The 20663-nt window shown below is 32.1% G+C and overlaps 1 long non-coding RNA gene and 1 pseudogene across 4 annotated transcripts; one reads left to right on the plus strand and one right to left on the minus strand.

Annotated features, from left to right (window-relative positions):
- Positions 1-4834: 4834 nt before the first annotated feature.
- Positions 4835-7539, plus strand: LOC100808185 (probable sucrose-phosphate synthase; annotated as a pseudogene).
- Positions 7540-13748: 6209 nt separating this feature from the next.
- LOC100808708 (uncharacterized) lies at positions 13749-19722 on the minus strand. Of its 4 annotated transcripts, XR_005887128.1 has the most exons (9): positions 18884-19722; positions 17564-17635; positions 17299-17373; positions 17012-17074; positions 16784-16863; positions 14715-14763; positions 14472-14531; positions 14224-14293; positions 13749-14077 (listed from the first exon to the last, which is right to left on the minus strand). It is a non-coding gene; the product is annotated as an uncharacterized lncRNA (long non-coding RNA). The 4 variants fall into 4 exon arrangements; XR_413186.4 differs by lacking the exon at positions 17564-17635 and having other exon boundaries at positions 14472-14514; XR_413187.4 differs by lacking the exon at positions 17564-17635.
- Between the last annotated feature and the right edge of the window lie 941 nt (positions 19723-20663).

The raw sequence follows: 20663 nt of genomic DNA on the forward strand, positions 1-20663 counted from the left end.
TTGTTTTTTGCCGGTAGTTAAATTTTTTAGTATTAATGTGATCTTTTGATGTGAGATATTTATTATAGGAATGGGATCGACTTGCACCAAGTCTTGGATACTTGCTTGTTAGTTTTAGAAAGAAAAAATTAACAATGTGAAATTTTCCAAGGTTTGCAGTTACGTTTGATGATTTGATGTTTCGGTTCCCTCTCAATAGCAATGAAATCTAAGCCATTAACTTCCATAGGCCAAAAGGATGTGTAATATCTTTTTTCTTTTCTTTTCATTTTTAAACATCTTCGGTTCTTCAGTGTCACCCGGCAGAGATCTTACAGCGATTAACGCAAGAGGAGATCCAATGAAATTTTCTTCTCACCTTTTTTTTGTTTGTATACCACTTTCATTTCCCGTCAGGTAGCAATATTTCAATATGGTCTTGTATGCGGTTTTCAGGAATTTTTATAAATTGATCTTAAGGATTGAATTTGTGATACCAAAAACACGAACAATATGGATAAGAGATAGATCATAGATGGATGAATGGATAGTGAGAAACATAGATAGACATGTGAAAGGCTAAAAGTCCTTATAAAATAAGAAAAATCCCAATTTTGTATCCGTAATTTTTTTTTCATTTTGTGATTGTAAAATTATAATGTTGAATTTTGGCCAGGAATAAAATTCAGTTAGATGAGCCTACGTGAAATTTTTTTTAAGTTGAAAATTTTCAAATTTTGGACAAAATATAAAAATGAAGTTTATGGTCATTTTTTTAGAAATTTGTGACAATTTTTAATCATTAAATTTAATACCACCACAAATTATTACACATAGGTTCTGGTTTATCGGAACATTACTTGGGATCAAAATATAACACATTTTAATTTACGGAGGAAAAAAAGAAAAAAATTACAAAGATGAAATCCAAACTTTTTTTATTTCACGAGAAGAAAAAATATATTTTAATCAAACTCAAAATATGAAAAATTGACTAGCATCTATACTCAAAAAATGAAAAAAGTAGACCTAAACTACAAGCCCAGTTTGCCTTGACCACACAGGGCCCGTATGTTGGAGATTGAAGTTAGCATCTACTAACACGATGGATTCTACGGTGCACAAGACGCACAGGTCTTGCACCGTGTGTGAATGAATACAGATCGTTACATATTTATGCCAAAATTGTGTAGCCATGATTTCAATACGTGTTCTTGTATCCAGCACTATATTTCAATTAAGTGATATATGAAGTGTTTTTTAATTTTTTTTAATGAACTTATATTTTTTAACTCAATTTTTTTTCTTTTTTTAAGAGAAATTATAATTTAATTAAATAAATTCATATTAATCAAAATTATCTTTAATATTTAAATAATTTGCTAATAATTTTGGATTAAAACAAAAACAAAATAATTTTTTTTATAATTTTTATTCTTTTATCATTTTTTTTGTTTATAACCACATGTTTTAATTAGAAATTAAAATAAACAATGAAATAATTATCGGTGTAATGCAAGTAAAAGAGTCTGATAAAGAATAACACGGTAGAAACAAAAAAAAATTGTAAGGTTAACTTAAAACTAGAGGGATAAGAAAGAAGGATAAAGATAGTGGGTTCAAATTTTTCACTAACAAAAACTAACAACCTTAGGATCAATTTATAACAAACTTAGCTTTTAAATAAAAAGTAATTATTGGTGCTTATGTTTCAATAACCTCTTTCCAAAAAAAGAAAGTTTCAATGACTATGTTAACCACTTTTCTACTATCTTAGTGTTTTGATGTAGAAGTGTGGCACAATCATGGGCTAAAAAGGAATCAATATGGGAAAGAGGGTGGCTAGAATGGAAATCTAACATCCCAAGAGATCCATATAGAGTTTAAAATGAAAAAATCTTAAAAAATGTATCCTTCCATAATTAGTTATGATATATATATATATATATATATATATATATATATATATATATATATATAGGATGTTTCATATGAGAATAATCATCTTATATGATAATAAAAAAAATTAGTCTTAATTGTTAGATTAAAATGAAAGCTCAAGACTAAAACATTCTAAATTCAAGGCTAAATTTGTCCACTTTTTTTAATTTTCTTTGTTCCATGCTGGAACTCTTTGGTTTTTTTTAACCACTAGTTGTTTAGGTTAGTTGAAATCCACTAGTCTAGAAATTTTTATTTTGTTAAGTTTGCATTCAGAATATACAAATAAAATAAATAATGAATAATGAAAAAAACAAAATAAATATAAGAAAAAGCTAAAGCTACAAGACAAATAGCATGTTTCATGCTGTCTTGTGGGTGCACCAGAAAACTAAAGCCTAAATTACAAACTTCAACCTTTGTTGTGCTTGCCTTTGCACTGTCTCAACACAAAAAAAGAAGAACAGATGATGACAACACGATATATTCGTTGGAGTCTTTGGCAATTCTAATCTTCATTCATGTGTATCCTCCCTGACAAAATCAAATAAACCAAGGAAATGAAACAAAATAAACCAAAAAAAGGAAGCCTAGTTTTTGAGTACTAGAAAATTTTGAATTTCATTAACAATAGAGGAGGTTCAAACAATAGAGGAGGAGTCTTTGTCAATTCTAATCTTCATTCATGTGTATCCTCCCTGACAAAATCAAATAAACCAAGGAAATGAAACAAAATAAACCAAAAAAAGGAAGCTTGGTTTCTTAGTACTAGAAAATTTTGAATTTCATTAACAATAGAGGAGGTTCAAAAGAGTTTCATCCTATTTTTGCCAAATAGCATAATACTAGTTAGAATGTTTAGTTGAGCGAATATGAAAAAGAAGAAGAAAGAAAACATAATAAGCATACATTTAGACTACCCACATGTCTCAAACCTTTTCCATGACTCATTGGTCTGGAGCCTTTCAATAAGTCAACATCACATACCATGATCCACATATAATTAAAGCAAGATACCTTAAACAAAACAATCCAGAACCCAAATCACCACCAAATAGAGTCCCAATTACTTTAGTCGTGACACCTTTGTTTTCAATCTGCTTCAGCGAATAACTCTCACATCACCATATAAGTAATCAAAGCCTCCAACCCCTCCTCCCTAACCACACCAAACACCGGCATCATGTTAGGAACACAATAACAACCTTGGATTTTGACGACAAAGGTACCTCTAGAAGAAAGAAGAAGAGGTTAAAGGAAAGGATATTTTTCTTGCTTCCCATTCATAGGTCATGCTACAACCATATATAACTGCTGGAATAGCTACAGGACAAAATAAGAAAACAGAAATACAATGCCAACAGCGCTATTTGAAAACCACAAGGCTTATTCATATTAACAGAATTTTTCTAACAACAAAATTTTTCTACAAAACACTATCATATTAACAAAATTTTTCTAACAAATTTGGTGTGCTGACAAAGCTTATTCATAATCCTCCAAGTATTTGGGCAGATTGCTTTTTCCTTTTGGGCCCCATGGTCCCTTAACTATCATTCCCTGGTCCATCAAAAACACCTTGTCCTCAAGGTGATACGAGTCCTTCAAGTGAGCATTCATTGTGCCACCCAGGTCCTCCAAGATCCCAAGGGCTGTCATAGTTAGGCTTGTAACGACTCGCCTCGTCGCTACAATATCACTAACTCTAAAATGAGACATTTCGATTTTTTAAGTGAAAAACTTCGTTAACTTGATTACAAAAATGAGGTGAATTTTTTTTCGCAATATACATTCACCAAACAATGCACAAATACTTAAATAAATACATATATATCTTAAACCATTATACATACCCAAATAAAAAAGAATCATGGAACCAACTACGGAGGAGTTGATAACAAAATACAACTCTCTCCCAAAATAATCCCAATTCCATCATGCCGGCTTGACGGCTCCAACAAAAGAATCTCCCTCCACATCACCTACTATTATTCATCTGCTCCCACGAATGAAGGTTCACGATCATAACAGGTACCAACCACACGGTACAAAATTGCAAGGGTGAGTTTATTATATAAAAAGAAATCAACAAGCATCAAATCACAATAATTAGCAAGAAATCAATAACAATGACCATAATCATTCTCAATAATCCATCAGTTCAACATACACTTACCAAGCTAGTCATCAACTTTTACATAATTCAAGTCAATCATGCTCAGAATGATGCATGCACTTGACTCAACTCTCAAATGCAATATGGTACCATTCGTCAAGAAATAGCCTAAGCGTGTCCACGCAAAACTCTCACTTAGAAAAACTAGGTAGCAAGTGTCGATGTCACATTATTGTGCACAGGCAACTCCCCCCCCCCCGATGGTGATCAGCCTGAGTTATAAGGGAGTTCCAAACCAAGTGACATGCCCCTAAGTACAAGTATTTTCCTTTATGAAAAACTATAAGTACTTACTCACAAATTTTATACTATTTCCATGATATGAAGTATGAACATGGACACCATCAATGCACTAACTGTGGATAATTAAAGATTCTAAGCCGTCGCCCACCAGAGATGCTTAAAAATCTTTAACCATTCTATTTCCCCCACTAAGTATATCCATCATAGTCACTGCACCTCTATGTACATACACAATATACATCATCACCACACACTACTATAAAAAGTGTTTTCTACATCGGCGATACGACGATGGTTCTCCAAGAACCATTATAGTATATTAGGCGATGGCAAATTCATAAATATGAGGTTTCTCAACGACGTCGGTTTCATGAAAACCGCCTTAGAATGATTTTTATTCTAAGTCAGTTTTCTAAAAACTATATTAGAAATAAGTGCCTTTTATATATTGCTTCTCACTCTCTCTCTGTCTCTCACTCTCATTCGATTAAGGCTATGTCCACCTCTGCTAGTGGCTCGACAACACCTTCTTCTCCTCTGACCCCCACGTCCCCACCTGGTAGTCCTTGCCATCATTTACCTCTCCAGCATCCACTCCGTGGAGCCACCATCCCTCGCGGGGTTCGAAGCCCCTCCGCAAACCCCAAAGCGTAGCCCTAACCCTCAGCATGCCACATTTTAATCTTTTCTCCTTCCAATTCTCTTAATTGGGTTACAAATTGAAGGTGCAACGATGATTGATTGATGGGAGCCCTTCATTGAATCTCTAAGGAACCCTATACTCCAAATTAGTAAATCTCTATTTGCAAAATCTCCTGCCTAATTTCTTTGCTAGAATTTAAGGGCAGGGTGACTTTGTCCTCAACCCTACTCACTACTTTGTCCAAGAGGTTATTGGCATTGATGAGATCAATCTCTATCGCTCTTGGGTTTGGGTACCGTACCATACTACTCTCTCTTTCTTCTTTTATTCCATTCATTCCATTGATTTCCTTCCTCCAGGCTTCCTCCACCAGGAGTCCTCCGGAGAGGAACACCAGGCTGGAGAACATGTACTAGCGGATTCGGAACCTCGCTCACCAAAAGAAGCAGGTTTTGTTTCTCTTAATTCTCTGAATTATGGATTATGCTTCTTCTTTTTCATTGCTGATTAGTCATGATGGAGTAGCTAGAGAGTGAGACTGCGCTGAGAGTCAACAAGCATCATTTGGAGCGCGAGTAGGGGCATAGGGAAGCCACTGCAGATATGTCGAACGACTTGTCGAAAGGAGAGAAAAGCAATCTGGTGAGTGACTTGTCGACTCACGGTGGCGTCGGCGACTGCAACCGAGCCAAGTTGCCCAGAATCAGTTCTGCTGATGCCATGGAGACTTGGGCCAACAGTCAGAAAGGGAAGAAGCTCTACATTGTGCTCATCAGGTACGTCTATCCTTCATCTCATTCTTAGTTCAACCAATCCCTTATATGATGATTAGATTAATAATTTAATATGGTATATTTGTAGTTAGTCTTCTTGTTTATTGATTTTATTGTGCTATTCTTGATTTTAACAAAGAGTGTGTATGTATCTATAGAATTCATAGCCTAATACGAGGCGAGCATATGGAGCTGGGACGTGATTCTGACACGGGTGGTCAAGTAATACTTTTCATCTTATCTTGTTTGTTGTTAAGATTGATTCTCTTAGGTCCTGTTTACTTTCAGAATTCATTCTCTGTTTTCACCTCTAATTACAAAATGGACACATTGTTTTCAAAGAATTGTACAGAAATAAATTGAAAACAATGTAACAATTTTGTAATTAAAAGTAAATAATAGAAAATGAAAAATAGGAAAAAAAAATAGAAGCAAACATACCCCTTGGCTTTTTACTTATGCCAATATGTTGGAAACTAATCTTTCTACCTGTATGTATGTGTATTTCTGCTGAACAGGTTAAGTACGTTGTGGAACTTGCAAGGGCATTGGGATCAATGCCAGGAGTTTATCGGGTTGATTTGCTAAATAGACAAGTGTCGACGCCAGATGTAGATTGGAGTTATGGGGAGCCGACATAAATGTTTTCTCCAAGAGACACAGATGATTATGGAGATGACACTGGAGAGAGCAGTGGTTCTTATATCATTCGTATTCCCTTTGGTCCAAGAGATAAATATATTCCGAAAGAACTTCTCTAGCCTTACATTCCTGAATTTGTTGATGGAGCGCTTAACCACATTATATAGATGTCCAAGTCTCTTGGGGAATAGATTGGCGGTGGGCATGCTGTCTGGCCTATTGCCATCCAAGGACATTATGCAGATGTAGGTGACTTTGCTGCTCTTCTGTCTGGCGCATCAAACGTTCCAATGCTTTTTACTAGCCACTCACTTGGCCAAGATAAGTTGGAACAACTTTTAAAGCAAGGTCAACTATTAAAGGATGAAATAAACACAACTTACAAGATTATGCATAGGATTGAAGCTGAGGAATTGGCCCTTAATGGTTCTGAAATAGTCTTCACAAGCACTATACAGGAAATAGAAGGACAATGGCGCTTGTATGATGGTTTTGATCCTGTATCAGAGCATAAACTACAAGCAAGGATCAGGCGTAATATGAGCTGCTATGGGAGATTCATGCCTCGCATGGCGGTAAGTACTGGATCAAAATTAAACTTTCAAGCTACATCTTAATGACCTTTCTTGTGGACCATGATTTTCAATTATAGATTTCAAGTGGCTAGAGTTAAAATTTCAAGTTTATATACCTTTCTATTGAGATATAGTAAGTTTATTTTTCTATCTTGGTGACTGATTTGAGCCATTTTGTATAACCTGACTCTTAAAGCAAAATGTCTTTCTACTTGCTTAATTTGTATTAGATAGGGTCATATATGAACATTTTTTCTATTTTTCTTGTCATTGGATTTCTTATTTAAGTTTGGGATGGGGGGACGAAGTATTGTTTTCCATCTTTCTACTAGTATGGCATATTAGTCTGTCCAGGAAAAAAATACTTTTGTTTTTTGTGTATGGCAACAAACTTGGATATTTGAGTATCTTGCCTTCTTGTGAATGCATTGTTTTAGAAGACTATAGGCATACCTTTTAGTTGCATAGTACCTAACTACCTCTTGATATTTGATAACAACAATTATTGTGGAGTCCTGCTCCTGATGCTAGATTTTAGTTTTTAAGTAATTTTTTATTGCAAGTGGTATGTCATGGTCAAAGAGCATCTCTAAGGACACACATAGGGGTGAGGCTACAGAAAAATCCGATTAGAATCCAAATGATGGTAAATTTCCTCTATTAAGGAGAAGAAAACATTTATTTGTCATTGCTATGGATTGTGATACCACTTCAAGCCTTCTTGAAACTATTAAAGCCATCTTTGAGTCTGCTGGAAAGGATAGGGCAGAGGGCACTGTAGGTTTCATATTTTCAACATCATTAACAATATCAGATATACAATCATTTCTAATCTCAGGAGGCTTGAGTCCCATTTCTAATCTCAGTAGGTCCTGACTACATAAAAAAATTACTCTTTTATCATTTAATTTGTGAATTTAGATAGCTTTGGAATTTAAACTAGCATCTAGAAATGATTGTTCTCCTAGAGAAAAAGTCATGATGGCTTTGAGAATTATGGATGTAGTTAGAAAATATATATGCAAAATCAAGCTGAGTTTGAGCTTAAACTTATGGTCAATAAATTCTTTTTTGCTCTTTGGTCCTAGGCACTGGATATACTTTTGCTAACAAACCTATCTTCTTTTAGTTCTTCCAATTTTTTTCTTAAAGAAATGTATGATCTTAACTTATGATGTTCTCAATGACTTCTGATATTTATCCCCCTACCTATCTTGTTGTTCAAAACTTTGTAGCAATTGGATTTATGAGGAAATTTTCATAAGATGGTCTAACTATTTGTAAGTATTTGGATGGTTTGATCCCTATTCAAATTAAACCATCTTTGAAGTTTTGCAATATTAAAATATTTTACTTAGAATAGTTATCCATAAGTTGCCATTCTCAAACAGATCATGATGCCTAAAGGCAACATAATGTTGAATTGGTCAAGATGCAAGAGCAAACTTTTTTCAGAAAAGGAGCAGGCAAGACAGGCGACTGGGGAACAAATTCAATCTTAGTAGCATCAAACTAAGAGGCCGAGCCCATGAAGCAAAATTGACTGAGGATCATAACAGGAGAATGCTTATAGAATGAATGCAAGGTGAAGGGGATAAATGGCTTGGTGCAATTAACACAACTTTTAGTCATATTGAAGGTATGCAACTGATAAGTGCATTTTTTGTCTTTAGAATATACTTTTTGCTTTATATGAGGATCATATTGTGGATTTTGATTGTCTTGTGATACCTACTCATATTTATGGATAAGTTTCTATGCACTTTCACTTTCATTATGTCAATATTTGTTTTCCTTTTTGTAAATGTGATTAATATTGATATGGATATACCAAAATTTGGATGGTAAGTTCAGGATAAAGCTTTGTGAAACAATAACCATTTTAGCTGAAAGGCTTATTAGCTTGTTGCTATTGATACTTTTTGCCAAAGTAAAATGCTTACACAAGAATAAACTAGCATGTTGTATGTATTATGTGAAACCAAAATGCACAACACAAGTCATATCATTACATTTATGTGTCTACATCTGTGGTTATATTTTGTGTATTTTCCATGACAGAGAATGGATATCAACTTGTAGTAATATTGCATTATATCCCATACAAATAATAACGGGAAAATTCTTGCCCGTAATGGTTCCCAGAATTATTAATCCTTTTACTTGGATAAATTTACAATTATTACAGCCTGTGTTTTTAAGCTTGCTTGTGTGAAAGTGTATGTCTAGTTCTTATCTCATAAGGCAACATCCTTGGTTGCATGATATTATATAGCTCATAGCTTCTTATAAATGTAAGTACTGCTCTAGATGTACACTTCTGAACTTTTTGGGGAAACTATAAAGGTCAAGTTTTATATTACCAAAGATATTTTGACATATTTGTCTAAGAAAATGTTGTGATTTTTAAGTTTTTGTTTCTTTGGTTGCCAATGTGTGTGACACATAGCCAAAATGTAGCTAGCTTGTATTGTTCCATCTCACTACATCTTTCATCATGGTATCCTTGTTTTTATAAACTATTTTCATTGGTAGATGATGAGTTAATCTTTGTTTTGTAAATGATATCATCTGACTTCATACAATATACAGGGGGCCTAAGGGCCTTATTAACTGATAGGGACAAATTGCTTATGACTGTTGGAGGAGCTACTGCACTAGCTACAAGAATATATACGACTAGGTACATATGTTGTTCTTTTTAATGCATTTGATTTTGAACTAAAATTACTTAGTTTCAAAATCTATTTGGATATACAAATTACAATCATCTCATGTATGCCACTATTGTAATGTTTGTTAATGTACTTTATGCATACAAAAAAAATTGTGGAAGTGGTAAGACTGATTGCAAAATAGTTGTATCCAAAATGCATAATCTAGATGTATAATATTTGTTTCATGGTGTTATTGGATACTAAGCAAATGTATGGGGATCATCAATTACATCCATAACATCTCTAGCAACTATAAGTAAATGTTGAATCTAGGAATTTAAGGAGAGAGAATGGTAAGATCTTATTCTTGTATCTTACACTACGTAAGTGATAGCCACTACTTAGCATCCATCTCCCAGTCACAGATCAATTGTAAATCCTTCCATTCCCAGCCCCAAGGAAAAAAAGTAGAAAACATGAATACAAATAAAATCAAGATTTTTGGTACCATGAATCTATGATGCTTCCACCTCCCTTTTCAATGATAAGCCACTTCAAACCTTTATTACTTTGAAATGTTGTCTTGATTCTTGCATCACTTAAAAATTCTTATATGTTTTCCTCCCCAAGTTAATTAGCAGGTAAGTTTAGTGGGTAGGATAAACTCTTGTGTTCTCTTGGATCAAATATGCATTGGGTTCTAGCCTAATTTTTCAAATTCATATTCATCACAATTCTGCCTTCTTCTTTCTTTCCTTTTTAAATGATATATGATCATTTTGAATTGTAATTTCTATTTTTTTTTAAAAAGAAACACATTCTAAGATGAGTCTCCGAAAAACCGTCCTAAGACAGTTTTATCAAAAAACTGTCTTAGAATCCTCTATAAATTTTTATTTTTATTTTTTTAAAAAATCATTCTAAGACGGTTCTCTAAAAAAACCATCTTAGAAAGTGTATCCTTCTAAGATGGTTTTCAACTAAGAACTGTCTTAGAAAGAGATTTCACTGTCGTAGAAAGTGCAAACTTTCTATGACGTCTTCTACAACGACAGTTAATATTCGACGTAGAATGCATATTTTAAGCGACGTAGAAAGTTTTTCTTGTAGTAGTGACACCATCATCAACATCATCTCATCTCAATGTCATTTTCATCATCAACATCATCTCATCTCTATCATCATCTCATATCAACATTATCATAAAGATCAACATCATCTCATATCATCATTATCATAAACATCAATATCATCTCATCTCAATATCATCATCAACATCAACATAATCCCATATCAACATTATTGTAAACATCAACATCATCTCATATAATAATTATCATAAACATCGACATCATCTCATGTCTATGTTATCAACGCCATCAGTAATCGCATTCCACATATATACATAAAAATTTCATGCCTGAGATTTACACTCCCCAGATCTTTAGACAACATAAGTCAAATAAAAAAACAATATCATTCATCAATAACAATTATATCGCATCCCATTAGTTGAAAACATAGTGTTTCTTGAAAACCATCATGAATCAACGGGTAGTTGAACCCTTATCTTAACCCTCAATATTCTTACAAATCAACGAGTAGTTGAACCCTTTATCTCAACCTCTTGGTATTCCATTGAATTAACGAGCTGTTGAAACTTTTGTTTCTTTTCCCATCACATATGCTGCATTAGTTGGTACTAGAAGTCAGTACGATCGGACACAATGTCACTAAGGAGATGTGCTACTCATGCTAACCTGGAGAACGTGATTTAGTGGATCGAGATCACATAGTCGCAATTGAAGGTGGCCCACCCCACTTGACACAACAATTTGTCATTTTTCAACCACAACCACAACACCATGTTTGTCTAGTCTTGGACAGTGATCCTTCAGTCTAGGACGATTATGACGATCATCCAATCTGGGATGATGATGATTCTAACATTGACGACTACCCCTTTGATGTTCCCACTCAATTATATCATTGTTGGGAAGTCATATTTGAGGTCGATATGCCTAGTTTTGATATCGGCAGTGAACTTATTTGTGACATTGATGATGCGTTTGATGATGTTAATGAAAACCCTGATGATCATTGTTGGGAAGTGGGATTCAAGATCAATATGCTTGTTTTGGATGTTGACATTGCTATGGATGTTAATGAAGAACACATTTAGGTTGTAGAGAGTTTGTTATTAATGCTTTGTTGTATCTCTCTTAGCCCTCATTCCCCAGAAGATGGTTTGCATCATATTGGTATTTTTACCTTCCCGTGCACGATTGTAGATTCGAGGATGAATCTTTTCAACAAAGGATAGAATGATGTAGAAGTGTAGTGCCATCATGGGCTATAGGGCCGGTTTCGAAGGTCGTCCAGAGGTGCGATAGTATTGGGCCCACAACTAAAAAAGGCCCAAAATTATTAAAAAAAATTAAAGTTTTGTAATATATTTTTTTATAAATAAATTGAAGTTCTATTTGTTTTATGTCTCATTTTTTATTCAAATTAAAATGTGACATGTGCCAAGGGGGTCTAGCTCAGTTGGTTGACTAAGGGTGTGTAAGTTGTTGTAAACCCCTTGACATTGTCTTTGATTCCTACAAATAAAAAAATATGATATGTTATTACAAAATGTCACCCCTTTAATTAATTTTCCTAAAGTTTTATAATCATAGATTCATATTGATTAAATTTTCAACTCTGATATATTAATATATTGAAGAAACACAAAGAAAAATTAAAATTATAAAGGAAGTAAAACTAAAATTAGTATTTTCATAAAAAAAAATAAAATATTCATAAGCTTTAATATGAAATGATATTTTGTCAATGATAAATGATAATGATGGAGGAAGAGAATATTTTTTGTGGGTCCAAATATAAAAATAAATTAAATCATAAATATAATTAATATTTTAAAAATATATATATTCATACAAGTTTACCCAAACTCGATAAAATTCGACCGGAGTGTAAATTGATTTAAAAAATATAATATTGTATCTTTTAAAGCATTCTTACCTTTGGTGTGGATGGGTATCACTAGAGTCAAACTAGCCTAGTGATCTCCCCTTTTGTTGTGCCTACTTTATATGCGAATATTTATGTGTATGTAATTTTTTTAGAGATATAAATTGAAGAATAGACAATAACATAAAAATATATTAGATAAAAAATTGTATATTTTTTTATGTATTTATTAAAATTATGTTATTTCTTTAGTGAAGTAAAATGTATATTTTTTTATGATATTATGTTTCTATTTTTAAATACTTAAATATAAGAGAGTCTTAACTAGTAGTAAATTAAAAAGGGATCAAGATCTAAAAGAGGATGTCATGACTCTAGTATCAAAAAACATCCCAAGAGATCCATATATAGTTCAAGATGAAGAAATCACTTAAAAAATGCATTTTTCCAAGATTAGTTACAATTTATTAAAGAAATTTGGAATATTAATATATATTTTTTCTTTTAATAAAGATATCATCTATATATATATATACATATATATATATATATATATATATATATATATCATATTTATAGTATTAATTTAGGAATAATTTAATTAGTGATAGTAGAAATATATAATTTGTTGTTTTTTATTTAGATTCTAGGGACACTACTACAAAAAAGGCTTTTTAGATTGGTTATATGACACTTTTCATGACGATTTTTAACTGTCTTCAAAACCACCATCATAGAAAGTCAACACTTTCCATGATGATTTTTAAATCGTCTTTGAAACTCAATTTCTACATCGGTTTGCGTAGAAACCGTTTAAAAATGTCTTTTTTTTGTTTTAAAAATTAAAAAATAAATTGAAGATTCTAAGACGATTCTCTTTAAAAAAAACCATCTTAAAAAGTATTCTAAGATGATTTTTTAGAAAATCATCTTAGAATACTTTCTAAGGAAATTTTTTAGATAACCGTCTTAGAAAATATATTTTTTAAGATGATTCACTAAAAGAACATAAATAATAATAAAATCAATTTGATTTCTTGTTCAACGAGACAATAAGATAAATACACTATTTCATTAATTGTAACTAGGTATCTCGTAAATAATCACAATACATGACCGAAATATTGCTTTAAACTTCCAAAATCATATATTGGCACAATAACTATGAGCCACAAGTTTCACTATTGAACTTCAATCAACTTTAAGTCATAAATCTTCAGAAAATAAATAAATAAATAAATGAGAAACTTACATGTATGTTAGAGTGGTAATACTTACAAACTCCTTGGGAATTTCCCTTGATACACAATTAACAAATAGAGAGTTGCACAATATAGTAACTATATTTAATACAAAAGGCATGTAACTAGATTAAAACTTAAATTAATTTGATAAGAACTTACATATTAGTTAGTTTTGTTGAACCCCACTCCTTTGGGATTGTACCACTTAGGTAGTTCAAAGCAAAATCACTACAATGAAAGCAAATTTCATTTCAATTGGCAAGGTGATAAGTTCCACCCAAATGGGAACAAAATTAGTTGAGACCAATAACAAATCTTTTAGTTTTAATATTAAACAACTACATAAGTACTTTTAAGGTGTTCATAGTTCTTACACTTGTCTGAGGTGAGGAAGCTTAGCCAAAAAAGGTGTTCATAGTTCTTACAAACAGATGTGCCTTATCACTAAAACATGGAAAATTGTTTAAGAATAAATAAATAGGCTCAGGCAAATAGTATTAAGATGCAATAATAGTGTTTCAAAATTCAAAGTCCACAATGAATTTCTCATATATATGACTACAAGGAAACTATAGATTAAATATATAAAAATCTAGTTATAAAAGAAAACATAGCATTGTACCTTCAAATAGCCTCGCATGAAAGTCATTCACTTCTTCATGATCCTGCAGATGCATCATACCTTCAAATTACCAATAAGGAGATATTGAAAAATTAATTTTCTAAAGCATTTTTTATTAACTAATTTTGAACTTCTAAAGATGTTATATCAAGCTTCCTAAATGCATGATCAATGAACTGAAGTAGATTAAGGTAAGAAAGTAGAGCAAGCATTATGTAACTAGAAGGCTTAAGCTAAACTTACTAGTAAAAGGTGTTCTTCTAGGTTGAATTTTTTGCACTTCCAACATGACCTGAAATGGAAGATCAGAATAAATTTTCTTTGTCCACGGGAAGTTTTAACAAATTTGAAACTAACTATTACCCTTTAAAGTCTAAAATATGTAGAAGTAGAGCGATTAGGCCTCAAAACATCCTGTAAAATCACGCGCAATATGAATAGGGAGAAATCATACAAGTAATCCTAGTTATGCCATCTAAAGATAAGGCTCATATGTATCAAGATAAAAGGATGGGAGGGTAGAGCACCAGGATTAGAATTTCACAATCCTTTATAAGTGAATATGTTTCTTTAGGAATGTCACTAACATCACTACATATTTAGACGCACGATCAACCCACATAAATAGATGATAAAGTTGAACTCAATTATAAGCAAGTACTTTTCCACTTAGGCAGAAGCTATTAAGGGAAACTCCAAATCCATAACACAAAAGAAATTAAATATCTAAAATGGATGACCAGTAAACCTTAAGAAATCAAGCATATTATGCTCCATCTTGAAAGTTAAAAATTAAAATATTGGCAAAGGAAGACAATTCCCTTAAAACCTTTATTTTTTTTTTTCAGCTAACAATGATCTAAATAATGGAAATTGACTTAAAAGTAGAGCATATTTTTAAGAGACAAACATGACTATAATGCAGGATGGGCAGCTTCTCTGTTAGGCATGACTTCGGAAGCTGATGTAGTGAAAAAATTGTTTTATAAGGAAAATTAGAAAATATTGAACCTTTGAAGATATTAGATAGGATCTTTTGATACACAATTTTTAGGTCTTCAACCTATAACAAAAGAAGAAGATTTGATTTCTTTCAGATGACCATTGTTATTAGGTTTTAGTACACACACTTTTTAGGTCTCCAACTTTTAACCCTTCTCATATATTAAATACAATTAGTCATATAAATATTTTCTAAATATATAATAAATTTATATGGTGTAAATCTTGAAGCAGCACTACTAGAAAACAACCTTTTTACATCGGTTCTTTTCACCATTCTACATCAGTTATGACTTGTCATCGTAGCAGGCGATGTTGAAAGTTACACGTCCTACAACGATGATTATCTGACCGATGTAGAATACCACACATTCGAAGATGGGTGTCTTGTAAAAGCCGTCGTAGAATAGTGAACATTCTACATCGGTTATTAACGCCGAACCGTTGTAGAATGTTAATCTTTCTAAACCATTCTACATCAGTTGTGCCTATAACCGATGCAGAATGTCATACTTTCTACATCACGTGCTGCCAAAATTGTAATAGTATCATAAACCATTCTACATCGGTTGTTCTAATAACCGATGTAGAATGATGATTTTTCTACATCATGTCTATGGGCACCGTAGTAGATGCTAAACCAAGAAATTTGAATCATCTTAAAGTTTCTATATAATATATACACACATAAACAGATGAAGAAAACCAAAACAAAAAAATCTTAGGTATAAAAAAGGAATTCTCAATTCGTAATCCCAAAGGCATGGTCACATATTGCTTAAGCTTTAGAAGCCATTGTTGCACAAAATAGTTGCAGGCCCAAAACCCAAACTTTAGACATTAAAAATATGAGCAACATGCATGATAAGTTTGCAACTCCATTCTTGACATGTCTTTCTAGAATACATGAATACCATGTAGGAAGAAATTTGGAATAGCAACTAATTAGTTATAGTCTGGTTTCCTAATAAAATACTATAGTATATATAATTTATACATTGAATATAAAATAAAGCAATAATTTATTCTTAGAGTCAAGAGAATTTTGTAGGAAGATGATGAAGCAAGGCTACACACGAGTGACAAAAAAGTCAACTTAATTATATTGTATGATACTATAAGAAAAAGAAAAGAGAAGAGAGGAAGATACCATTTTTTGGACTCTCTGGTATACCATTTTCTATGAAGCAAAGCGAAAATTAAATAAGCTATTACTACTTTGGAAGAGTGTTTAGTTCAAAGAATGGTTCTATCAACAAGGACATTTCAGATGACACTACATGTTAATCTAATGGACATAATTGACTTACATTCATCATACATGAATTGTAGATGTTGGTCCAGAAGGCAAGCTTCTCCTGCTGGTAAAGTCCGGCATATCTCAATGGTCCTATATACCAATTATAAAGCCCTAATTAAGGACAATTTTTTTGAGTCATGAGATGCAAAAGTAGTCATATATATTAATTTATCAAAGAGCTTTCAACAGTAGGAAACGATCTAACAGATCAAGTTCCTTGTACTTGGAATTATATTACCTTGCAATTGTCTTGTCCAGTAGATATTAAAGTCAAAGGTCCACTTGGTGGAATTCTATTGAGCTACACATGTTCAGTGCCAAAAACCAATTAAGAATCAATAAATTAATACTACTAATAATCAAATATGGACTTATGGGAAAATAAAAAGTGATATATTAGATAAATAATATATACGTATGCTAGGCATTTATATGTATGCTAGTGTCACTATTAGCTAAGTTATAAAATCAAGCTATATAATATATACTTATATATTAGATAGATAAAGTAAATTAATATTAAACCTATAGTTTAGCGTCTTCCCATCCATGAACTTGGCTATCTTTGTTGTGACATGAATACTGGTACTTGTCATCCACCTACACATAGTTAAATTCCACCAAACCATTATCCCCAAAATAATAACATACAATAATAATAATTCCTCTATCTCTCGTTATCTTTCTTAAAGTAATATATACTTTTAGTAAATAAAATTTGACAGCACTTTTAATAAAATTAAAAAGACAATATAAAAGGAAATAAATTAAAAAGACAAGTGATAATTACCTTTACAAACACTAATTATAAATCTGGACTCTTAAAGGATGAAAAAGGAGAAAACTGCATAGAATTACTACACTGTAAACAACCAAAACAGTGAATGAGGAATATTGAACTTGAACTATCTTTGTTGACTCTTCTGCACAACATATATAGCCAATATATGTTGAACTTGAACTTGAACTATCAAGTAAAATTTAATAAACGAATCTGTAATATTGAACTTGAACTTGAACTTATTGAAGAGAACAAGCATCAAGACAGTGCACAACTCCCACCTTAATTAATAAGATGGAAACAAAGAAAAGAAAAAGAAAAAAAATTCCCAAACTATGCAAACAAAGTTTCCTCCCAACTCACGCACGCCAATTACACATGCTATAAACTGCTATCTCTTTTTCTTTTTCCTTCATTTTTTATATCACCACAAAGTATTATGAATTCTCAATTAATATATATATATATTCTGATCTTTGTCATCAACTAAAGGGTAATAGTGAAATAAAATTCAACTTAACTTCTTCACAAATTAGAAAGGATAAATAAAATATGAAACTAGGCTTCTCCTTTCTTCAAAACAAAGATTGAAGAATTAAGAAATAAAAATAACGTACACAGCAAATTATTGAAAGATATTCAAGTTTAAAAAATTGGACCAAACAAACCCTTCTTAAATGGCTCTATTTCCAGAATTAAATCCAATGATGGTATAAGGGAAATAATTCCTGGACAGTAGACAATCTTTATTCTTGGAGAAGAAAATAGATAAATGAAAAAGAAAATGATATGTACAATAATATAAGTGGTGATATATATATCGTGATGAAAATATTAAAAAAATGAAAAGTGATAATATAGAATAATATTAATTTTCCCTATTTGAGTATTGTGACTTTCTCTATTATATGCATGGTATAGGAACATGAAAGGCTATATAGCTAACTGGTTCTAATTAAATTTCAAATTGATTCAGATGTAAAGTACGTACATAATATATGCAGCGCGTATGTATGATGCGAATATAAAACAAAAAAAAGTAAGTTGAATTGTTAAAGTAGGTGCGTGTGGTTGAGAAGGGCTAACTTGGAAGATCAGCACAAAAGAATATGTGGTTCAATGCAACTAAACAAGGAGACAAGTAATATTGAACTTTAACTATCAAGTAAAATTTAATAAACGAATCTATAAATATAGCCAATATATAAACATACCGAAATTGCTATTTCAATCTAATAATTTAGAAATTTAGAAATTGTTACGTTAAAAATTGCTATTTCAATCTCAAATAAAAAATGTGTGGACGAACAAAATAGAATGATTTCTTACCAAAGAGTGGACTTATTTCCTGCAATTAAAGGTCAGACATTGGAACCATTCAGAATCAGAGTAAGGCTGCCTACATAGACCCACAGCCACATCAGGTCCAAAAACCTTCCCTGGCCCCCTACAATAGACCCACAGCCACAGTGGTTCTTCGCTGTGCTGTTGATGCTCTGTCTCGAAGCGAAGCGTTCTGTTTTGCGGAGAAACGGCATCATGGCAGCACCCACTACAACAACCACACCCTCATCCTTAGCCACAAGTGCACAACAATGCAAACACCAACGCCCACGCTGCAGCACCCACACCACCCAAGCGTGCAAGTCAGAAACCCCCTTCACGCCCTCAGGGCTCCTCCAACGCCAGCGAATCCTCTACGTTCAAGACCATGGAACTTACCATGGTGCCGCCTCGGAAAAAGAGAAGCTTTCCCTATAATAAGGTGATTTCAAAGAAGGTGACAAAGCTTGTGCCAAAAATCCGCAATCTATGCCAAGTTGTTGGGACTCGAGACTCAAATAGACTCCGCCAATTCCTCACCTCTAGACCTCAACCTCGTCCTCGCCGCAGTGGCATCTGCTTGATTCCCCTTCCAGCACTTTATCGGGGCGACTCAAACTCTTCCTCTTCCTTTGTTATCGATCTGAACCATAATGAAGACGAGGTTAAGGGAAATGTACGTTTCTAGAATCTTCCATCAAAATTCGCATCAAATAATGAAGGCGAGGTTAATGAACACGTTTTGTATAATATATTTTATTAGTTTAGAGGGAAAACTGAAATAAATAAAATAATAATAAAATTTATAATTTCAAATCAAATGCGGTTTTCAAAAAACTGTAGTAGTATCGTAACTAACAAAGGCATGGAAGGCGGTTTTATAACACCGTTGTAGTTGGCTAAAAAAATGTTTTATTTACTAAAATGCCATTGTATCATTTAGTAATCAGTTTTTTTATAACCGATGTAGATAAGACGACGTGAAAAGATAATTTTGTAGTAGTACAAGTGTATTATTGGTATTAAGTAGCTATAAAAATATTTTTATTTGCATTTAGTCCTTTACAATTTAATATATTAAAAGGGATATAATTTCAATCTTTTCATTAAAAAAATTAAAGCACATGTCTTTGCATGTTAAAATATAAAAGTTAAAAATGAATGACTTTTTTTAAAAAATTAAAGTAAAATTAGTAATATTTAAAGGGTAACAAAATATGTAATTCAACCAAACTTTGTAGTAGTCATAGCTAAATTTTTTAGATTTGAAATTACTGGGGTTAAACCTTAATAGTTCTTTATCATTTAATCTGTGTGCTTTGTGGTGTCATATTGCCTTATACGATAAACAAAGGAGAACATGGAAGGAAAAAAACTAACTAATATAAATTCCTCATAACTAAAAATAAAGTGAACAAAAACTAGGATGCTATGACAATATTTAAATATGTTTAATTTTAATTTATCTATTTTCAATAGTAACTTTTCATCAAAATATTTATCAAAATTGAAAAATTAATTAAAAGTTACAAAATTAATTTTTTTTACATGATATTGTTATTTAACTTATTAAATTAGAAATATTTAGTTAGTAAATTAACTGTTAAGCTTACTAGTAAAGACATAATAATATAAAATATATATTTATGACTTTTACATAACTTCTTATTGACTTTGTGCCACAATGATGACAATGGCACGACCCCATCCCTAGAGAATGCATAAGCCATCCTGGACAAATTTTAAGCATCACATTATATTCATAAGTAACTAGCTATAGAAATTC

Source organism: Glycine max, chromosome 2 (assembly GCF_000004515.6).
Source record: "Glycine max cultivar Williams 82 chromosome 2, Glycine_max_v4.0, whole genome shotgun sequence".
NCBI classification, from domain to species: domain Eukaryota; kingdom Viridiplantae; phylum Streptophyta; class Magnoliopsida; order Fabales; family Fabaceae; genus Glycine; species Glycine max.